General features: G+C 46.7%; 1 pseudogene; it reads right to left on the bottom strand.

The window, feature by feature from the left end:
• Positions 1-4,716: 4,716 nt before the first annotated feature.
• LOC136335541 (nuclear autoantigenic sperm protein-like) lies at positions 4,717-8,310 on the bottom strand (annotated as a pseudogene).
• Positions 8,311-8,563: the final 253 nt, after the last annotated feature.

The raw sequence follows: 8,563 nt of genomic DNA, 5'->3' as shown, positions 1-8,563 counted from the left end.
CTGGGCCTGAAACTCCCCAGGCTGAGCCTTGTATGGACAGTCTGGCAATGTTTGTTTGTTGCTTGTCGGGCCTCTATATGTGCCACTAGGATGCATCAATGGAGTTTTCCACCAGTTTGGGCTCTAAAGGATAGGACCATGTCCTCTCAGACAAGAGCTCCCAGAGCAAGGCCATGTCTCTTTCCTCAGACAACGCTATGCTTCCTGAGATGCCTGAGAAGTCCCTTATCACATTGAGACTCTCAGCAGGCTCATTCCCCGCCTCTCAGATGGGAGCCCCAGGGAGGGCTGTGTCTGCTCCTCAGTTTGTGATGTCCAACACTGGGTCACGCCCTGCTCAGCCACAGGTTCCCAACATAAGACTCTGTCTTTTCCCCTCAGATCGAGGTGCCCTAGGGCAGAGTTGTTCCTCCTCTGACTGACGGGTAAGCTGAGTCTTCCCTCAGATGGAGGTTCCCTGAAGAGTCAGCATTGGGTTTGTTTTTTTTCTTACAGAGACAGAGAGTGAGTCAGAGAGAGGGATAGACAGGGACAAACAGACAGAAACAGAGAGAGATGAGAAGCATTAATCATTAGTTTTTCATTGCGCATTGCAACACCTTAGTTGTTGATTGCTTTCTCATACGTGCCTTGACTGCAGGCCTTCAGCAGACTGAGGAACCCCTTGCTGGAGCCAGCGACCTTGGGTTCAAGCTGGTGGGCTTTTTGCTCAAACCAGATGAGCCTGTGCTCAAGCTGGCAACCTCAGGGTCTCAAATCTGGGTCCTTTGCATCCCAGTCCGATGCTCTATCCACTGCGCCACCGCCTGGTCAGGCTCAGCATTGGGTTTGAGGACAGGCATGGACATAGAGAGATAGGGCTCAGGTGAGGTGCTTCCTCCCTCCCAGATTTCAGCACTGAGTACAGCAAACTTGAACCCAAGGTCCTTGGTTTGATCAAGGAGTCACTGACTCAGCTGGAACACGACCCTCCTCATTCAAGACATGTATGAGAAGCAATCAATGAACAACTAAAGTGAGCAACTACACTATGAGTTGATGCTTCTTATCTCTCTTTCTCTCTCAAATAAAATAAAATAAACTGAAGGAAGACTTCAAGCAAGAGTGCAGATGTATACAATATATAGTACACAGCACCTACTGCTGGTCAAAGGTGGCACTGCAGCTTACCCCTATTAGCCTTTGTGGTTTTCTACTCAGAGAAGTGGTAGTAAGTGATGTCCAGGACTTGGAAAGGGGAGCTGTCGGGGTAAAATATTTGCTAACTCACTCCTAGACTTCAACACCTAGGGGTTGGTTACCCTTTGGACTAAATACTTATGAAAATTTCAATGTGAACTATTAGTGGCTATTTTCCCCTACAAAACACATCTCTTATGCAGTAATTAAAGTCAATAGGAAAACAGGACTAACTTTGCAGAGATCCACTGTACTGCCCGTGTGGCTGGTGAGTCTATTCCAGAAGGCAGGAAGTCATGAGAGATGAGTACACACTACCATTCTTTTTTCTGTCATTCTCTCTTACCTCCTTCTAAGACCCTCCTGGAGTATTCCTCCATCATTTTCCTTCCTTCATCCCCTAAGGGAGAGAGACAAGAGGCATTGAGAAGCATTAATTCTTCATTGCAGCACCTTAGTTGTTCATTGATTACTTTTTCATATGTGCCTTGACCGGGAGGCTACAGCTGAGTGAGTGACCGGGAGGCTACAGCTGGCTCAAGCCAGAGACCTTGGGCTCAAGATGGTGGGCTTTGCTCAAACCAGATGAGCCTGCGCTTAAGCTGGTGACCTTGGGGTCTCGAATCTGGTTCCTCTGCATCCCAGTCCGACACTCTATCCACTGCACCACCACCTGGCCAGGCATGGGAACTCTAAAGTCACACTATAACCAGTTGGTCCCTCCAAGGATAAACGGGTGTCCTTGGAAAGAACCTTGGGCAGGAGAGGCATGAAGGAGGTTGTTGGTCAGTTCAGGTGAGTGTGGGGAGAGAAGAATCTTAGCACTCTCGAGCTGTTTTTCTGTCTCTGTTTTTCAGTGGTGAGGAGCCTTGCTCATGCACAGAGATAAAACATAATGGATGACTTTCTCATTCTGTAAAGAACAGAGCAAACTTATTATACAGTTAGAACTGAGAGCTCATATGAGAGCAACTCATCTAAATCTCTGCCTCCACTTTTGCAGGAGGTGAAATTCAGAAGCATCAGAATGGAAAAGTGGAACCCTGACACTGTGGACATGGGCACCGTGTGTGTTCTACCCCCAGGACTGTGTGGCGAGAGGGGAAGACTTGGCCTTCCTTCCTTCCTTCCTTCCTTCCTTCCTTCCTTCCTTCCTTCCTTCCTTCCTTCCTTCCTTCCTCCCTTTTAAAATGTTTTGGCAATATTTTATTGTTACCAGCGTTTTTGTTTTTGTGATTGATAGTTTGTTTTATTTTTGTATTTTTCTGAAGTAGAAGCAGGGAGGCAGAGACTCCTGCGTGCACCTGACCAGGATCCACCTGGCAAGTCCACTAGGGGGCGATACTCTGCCCATCTGGGGCATTTTTCTGTTGCAACCGGAGCTATTTAGCACCTGAGGTGGAGGCCATGGAGCCATTTTCAGTGCCCAGGCCAACTTTGCTCCAATGGAGCCTTGGCTGTGGGAGGGGAAGAGAGAGATAGAGAGAAAGGAGAAGGGGAAGGGTAGAGAAACAGATGGGTGCTTCTCCTGTGTGCCCTGGCCAGGAATCGAACCCAGAACATCCACACGCCAGGCCGACGCTCTTCTACTGAGCCAAACGACCAGGGCCGATACTTTATTTTTAAGGTCCCACCCCCCACCCCATCCCCTTTGACAGTCATTGTTTAGTTCCATATATCTGAGGGTCTGTTTCTTTGTTTGTTTTGTTTAGATTACATATATAAGTAAAATCATTCAGTATTTGTCTTTCTCTGTCTGACTTATTTCACTTATTATAATACCTTCTTGGTTATCCTTGTTATCCATTTTGTCACAGGTGGCAAGATTACATTCATCTTTATTGCTGAATAATATTCCATTTTATTGCTGAATCTTCTATTGATCGATACCAAGATTGTTTGCATATCTTGGTTGTTATTAGTAATGCTGCAATGAACATAGGGGTGCATATATATATATATTTTTTTTAATTTTTGACAGAGAGAGGGACAGATAGGGACAGACAGACAGGAAGGGAGAGAGATGAGAAGCATCAATTCTTCTTTGCAGCACCTTAGTTATTCACTGATTGCTTTCTCATATGTGCCTTGACTGAGGGGCTACAGCACAGCGAGTAACTCCTTGCTCAAGCCAGCGACCTTGGGTCCAAGCTGGTGAGCTTTGCTCAAACCAGATGAGCCCGCACTCAAGCTGGTGACCTCGGGGGTCTCGAGCCTGGGTCCTCCGCACCCCAGTCCAACACTCCATCCACTGCGCCACTGCCTGGTCAGGCAAGTGGATAGGAATTTAAGTTCAAGAATATTTTCTAAGAACTACATATTTTTAGATTTTATTTCTTCATTTTTAGAGAAAGAGGAGAGAGAGAAGTGGGGAAGAGCAGGAAGCATCAACTTCCATATGTGCCCTGACCGGGCAAGCCCAGGGTTTTGAACTGGTGACCTCAGCATTCCGGGACGTTTTATCCGATGCACCACAACAGGTCAGGCTACATAGACCACTTTGTAGCTATTTTTTTTTTCTAATTTTTATGAACAAACATAGAAAGTCAAGCAAAATAAAAAGACAGAAGAATATCTCTCAAAAAAAGAAAAAAGAAAACTCTCCAGAAAAAACAAACAAACAACCTTTGGGAAATGGAGATAAGTAATTTGCCTGATAAAGAATTCAGAGAAATGGTCATGTGAATGCTCACCAAACTTGAGAATGGAATTGAAGATCTTAGGGAAAACTTCAACAGAATTAGAAAGTATAGCCTGACCAGGTGGTGGCGCAGTGGATAGAGCATCGGACTGGGATGCGGAAGGACCCAGGTTCAAGACCCCAAGGTCACCAGCTTGAGCGCGGGCTCATCTGGTTTGAGCAAAAAGCTCACCAGCTTGGACCCAAGGTCGCTGCCTCCAGCAAGGGGTTACTCAGTCTGCTGAAGGCCTGCGGTCAAGGCACATATGAGAAAGCAATCAATGAACAACTAAGAAGTCGCAACGTGAAATGAAAAACTAATGATTGATGCTTCTCATCTCTCTCTCCATTCCTGTCTGTCTGTCCCTGTCTATCTCTGCCTATGTAAAAAAAAAAGAAAGTATAATAAAGAACCAAGCCTAAGGCATGGCTGGTTGGCTCAGTGGCAGAGCATCAGCCCAGCTGTGAATGTCCCAGGTTTGATTCCCGGTCAAGGCACATATGACAAGCAATCAATGAACAACTAAAGGGAAGCAACTCTGAGTTGATGGTTCTTGCTTCTCCCTCTCCCCCACTGCCTCCTCTCTCTATAAAATCAATAAATAAATTCTTTTAAAAAGTGATCTTATGTAGAAGAAGTCTCACTGTCAACTATCTGTGCCAGATGGTTTCGGAAAGCTAGTTGCCCGTGGCATCCAGGGCACTGGCCCATGAACCAGAGAGACTGTAGGTGGAGAGGCCAGGTGCGTGTAGTAACACCCTGTTGATATTGCTTGCTTCCTTTGTTCAAGGCCAAAATGGGCTTGGGAACATGCTCCAGTGAGCTTGTAGGTAGGTGAAAGGCACCTGGATAGATCTCATGCCCACGCTATGGAGGTGAAAGAGGACATAAACAGTGGTGTGCACAGGAACCTCAGACCTTAGAGAACACCTGCAGTCCCTGGAGAGTTCCTGTGGCTCCTAGCCTTCTCTCCACAGCTTCACTCTTCTTGGATGTACACAAGAAAGTGGCCTTGGGAAGAAGTTGACTTTATTATTATTTTTTTTGGTTACAGAAAAATAAGTGGAAAATAGAACATTGTACATAGATACATAGCTCCAATGTATCTGCTTTCCCTGCTCCCAGTGTCCCTTATTATGAATCTCTTGCATCAATCCTAACATGTTTTACAATTGATGAAACAGTATTGATATATTTTTATTAACTAAAGCCCTTGGTGTACAGTCAGGTTTCCTCTGTGCTGCACATTCTGTGAGTTTTGGCCAACGCCTAAGCCAATGTCTCCAACATTGTAATAGCATATGCAGTACTTTCACTGCCCTAAAAGTCCTCTGTTTTTCACCCATTCATCCCTCCTTCCTCCCACCCCATCCTTCTCACTCCTGAACACCTGGTAACCACTGGTATTTTAAAAGGCCCTGTAGTTTTTTTCCCCCCAGGATGCCACAGAGTTGGAATCATAAAGTAGGTAGAGCTTTTTAGATTGGTTTCTTTCACTTAGCAATCAGCATTTATTTGTTTATTGTTATTGATTGATTTTAGAGAGGAGGGGAGGGGAGAGAGAGAGAGAGAAAGAAAGAAACACCTATTTAGTTGTTCCACTTATTTATGCATTCATTGGTTGATTCTCATATATGCCCTGACTGAGGATTGAACCTGTGACCTTTATGAATTGGGACAACGCTCTAACCAACTGAGCTTCGATGGAAAGAAGGAAGGAAGGAAGGAAGGAAGGAAGGAAGGAAGGAAGGAAGGAAGGAAGGAAGGAAGGAAGGAAGGAAGGTCCATGTGGGTCTTTTTGTGACTGATAGCTCATTTCTTTTTATTGTAGACAATATTTCATTGTGTCACCTGCCATTTTAGAAATTGTGGTAAAAATATACATAACAAATCAATAGGTTTGCTGAACTGTGCCACTGCACCATAGTAAGAGTTGTACCCATAGGCCAAGCCCAGCTGGTAGTGGGTCTCTGCAAGGAGACAGTCACGGGCTTCCAGGTACTACTCTTGCAGGTTTAGGCAAGCTTGGAACTCCTCCACAGCTTGGACATAATTCTCAGATTCAACACTAACTTCTCCAAGTTTAAGATGTGCCTGTGCTGAGCTTCTTTTGTTTCTTGCCTTTTATTTATTTATTATTATTATTATTTTTTCTGAAGCTGGAAATGGGGAGAGACAGTCAGACAGACTCCCACATGCGCCCGACCGGGATCCACCTGGCACGCCTATCAGGGGCGACGCTCTGCCCCTTCCGGGGGGTCGCTCTGTCAGGACCACAGCCACTCAGGCGCCTGGGCAGAGGCCAAGGAGCCATCCCCAGCGCCCGGGCCATCTTTGCTCCAATGGAGCCTCGCTGCGGGAGGGGAAGAGAGAGACAGAGAGGAAGGAGAGGGGGAGGGGTGGAGAAGCCTTTGCTCCAATGGAGCCTCGCTGCGGGAGGGGAAGGAGAGGGGGAGGGGTGGAGAAGTAGATGGGCGCTTCTCCTGTGTGCCCTGGCCGGGAATCGAACCCGGGACTTCTGCATGCCAGGCCGACGCTCTACCACTGAGCCAACCGGCCAGGGCCTGTTTCTTGCCTTTTAAAAATGATCTTTTATAAATCCAGCATATCCCAGGAAAGGTCTAGGTTTCCAATCTCTTCCTCTTCATTTTCTTGAAGAGACTTGTTTTCAAGAAATGAATCATTTGGCCTGACCTGTGGTGGTGCAGTGGATAAAGTGTCGACCTGGAAATGCTGAGGTCACCGGTTCGAAACCCTGGGCTTGCCTGGTCAAGGCACATATGGGAGTTGATGCTTCCAGCTCCTCCCCCCTTCTCTCTCTCTGTCTCTCCCTCTCCTCTGTAAAAAAAAAAAAAAAAAAAAGAAACGAATCATTTGGTGTTTCTTCAGTCTTGTCGTTTTCTTTATCCTCTTCTTTTGAGCCCTCAGTTTCTTCACCCTCTTTCATCTGTTCTCTCTCTTGTGTTTCTTCATTAGCAGCTATCTTAACTTTGTTATCAGGGGATTTCTCAGTAGCCCCCTGGGCTACCTTGGTCTCAAACCCATCTCCAGCTGCCCCAGACTCTTCTACAAACAGCTTAGTTTCCTGCTGGTTAGGAACCACCTCGGCCCTGACCTTCTCTTCTACTCCGGAGCCATTTTTTCTTTCTGTCAATCCTTCTGCATCTGTCTCTGGCTCAATAGGAGTCTGGTCTCCTGAAACTGACAGTCCATTCACTACACCATCCTTAGAACTGTGGCATACCCAGGCTTCTCAGAGACTTGTGATCCATCTTCTGCAGCCTCTGTTGTCACCTCTGGTGACTCTTCAGCAGAAGGCACTCCTTGCCTTACCAGCTGCTCAAGAACAGCTTCTCCTGGACCATTCTCAGAGGCAGCTATCTCCTCCTTTAACTCATCCGCACCCACATCCACTGGCTTGCCTGTTGAATCTATAGGCTCTGCTTCTACCTCCACTGCAGTTCCCTGCTTTTCTAGAGTCACAGTGGGCTACTGAAGCTTCTTTTGGCTTCTTCCCTATGCTCATAATTACTTTTCCCTGCTTTGCCTGACCTCCTTTTTCTCTGTACTCTTCTTGGATGTCAGTTGCAGAAACTGATTTTCCTTCCTCAGCATCTGATACTTCAATTTCTGGATTCCCAGAAGTGACCTCCCCTTCAGTCAGTCCTTCAGGTGCTGCTGCTCCTATCTTCTCTTCCACCCATCTCCATTTCAAGTCTCCTTTTCTTTATCAATTTTAGGCTTTATCAGAGACTTGTCTTCTGTTATTTTTGCTTCTTCTTTTTCTCCCGTGGTGTCATAAACTTGTTCTCTCAACTCTTTCCTTGCCTCCTCATCTATGTTATTTTTTTATTTTTTTGTATTTTTCTGAAGTTGGAAACGGGGAGGCAGTCAGACAGACTCCTGCATGTGCCCGACCGGGACCCACCTGGCATGCCCACCAGGGGGCGATGTTCTGCCCATCTGGGGCATCGCTCTGCCACAATCAGAGCCGTTCTAGCGCCTGAGGCAGAGGCCACAGAGCCATCCTCAGCGCTTGGGCCAACTTTGCTCCAATGGAGCCTTGGCTGTGGGAGGGGAAGAGAGAGACAGAGAGGAAGGAGAGGGGGAGGGGTGGAGAAGCAGATGGGCGCTTTTCCTGTGTGCCCTGGCTGGGAATCGAACCCGGGACTCCTGCACGCCAGGCCAACGCTCTACCACTGAGCCAAACAGCCAGGGCCTATGTTATTATTTTTTACCAGAGATTCTTCTGGGGTTTTTTTCTTCTCCTTCTTCCTCTTCCACATGCACACCTTCCAGGGCATTTCCCAACACACCATTCTCCATTCTTGCTAACTCTAGGAGTGATTTCCCATAGAAAAAGAAAGCTTCTCCACACTCATTAGCCATCTCTCCATACTTCTTACCTAAAAGACTAGCTGCTTCCTAGAATGCATTGACAGCTGCTGGAATATCCTCATCACCAGATGTTTCTGTCCTAAAACCATTAGCTTTTTAGCTTCACTATCTACATCCAGACTCTCCGCTTTCTCTGCAGAGGTAGAAGGAGCCAGAGTGTCATCTTCAGTTTTGTCGGCAGAAACCAGCTCTGCAGCGATGGTGCAGTGGCTGTGGACTCTGCATCCATCATTCCCGTGAGATGGTGGGCCAACAAACAGAATACAACTGGTGAGAAAAGAAGAAATGAGGAAATCCAAAGTCTT

This window comes from Saccopteryx bilineata, chromosome 4, assembly GCF_036850765.1.
Source record: "Saccopteryx bilineata isolate mSacBil1 chromosome 4, mSacBil1_pri_phased_curated, whole genome shotgun sequence".
Lineage (NCBI taxonomy): Eukaryota > Metazoa > Chordata > Mammalia > Chiroptera > Emballonuridae > Saccopteryx > Saccopteryx bilineata.
The sequence above is the reverse complement of the archived record's forward strand: the minus strand, read 5'-3'. Positions and strand labels throughout refer to the sequence as shown.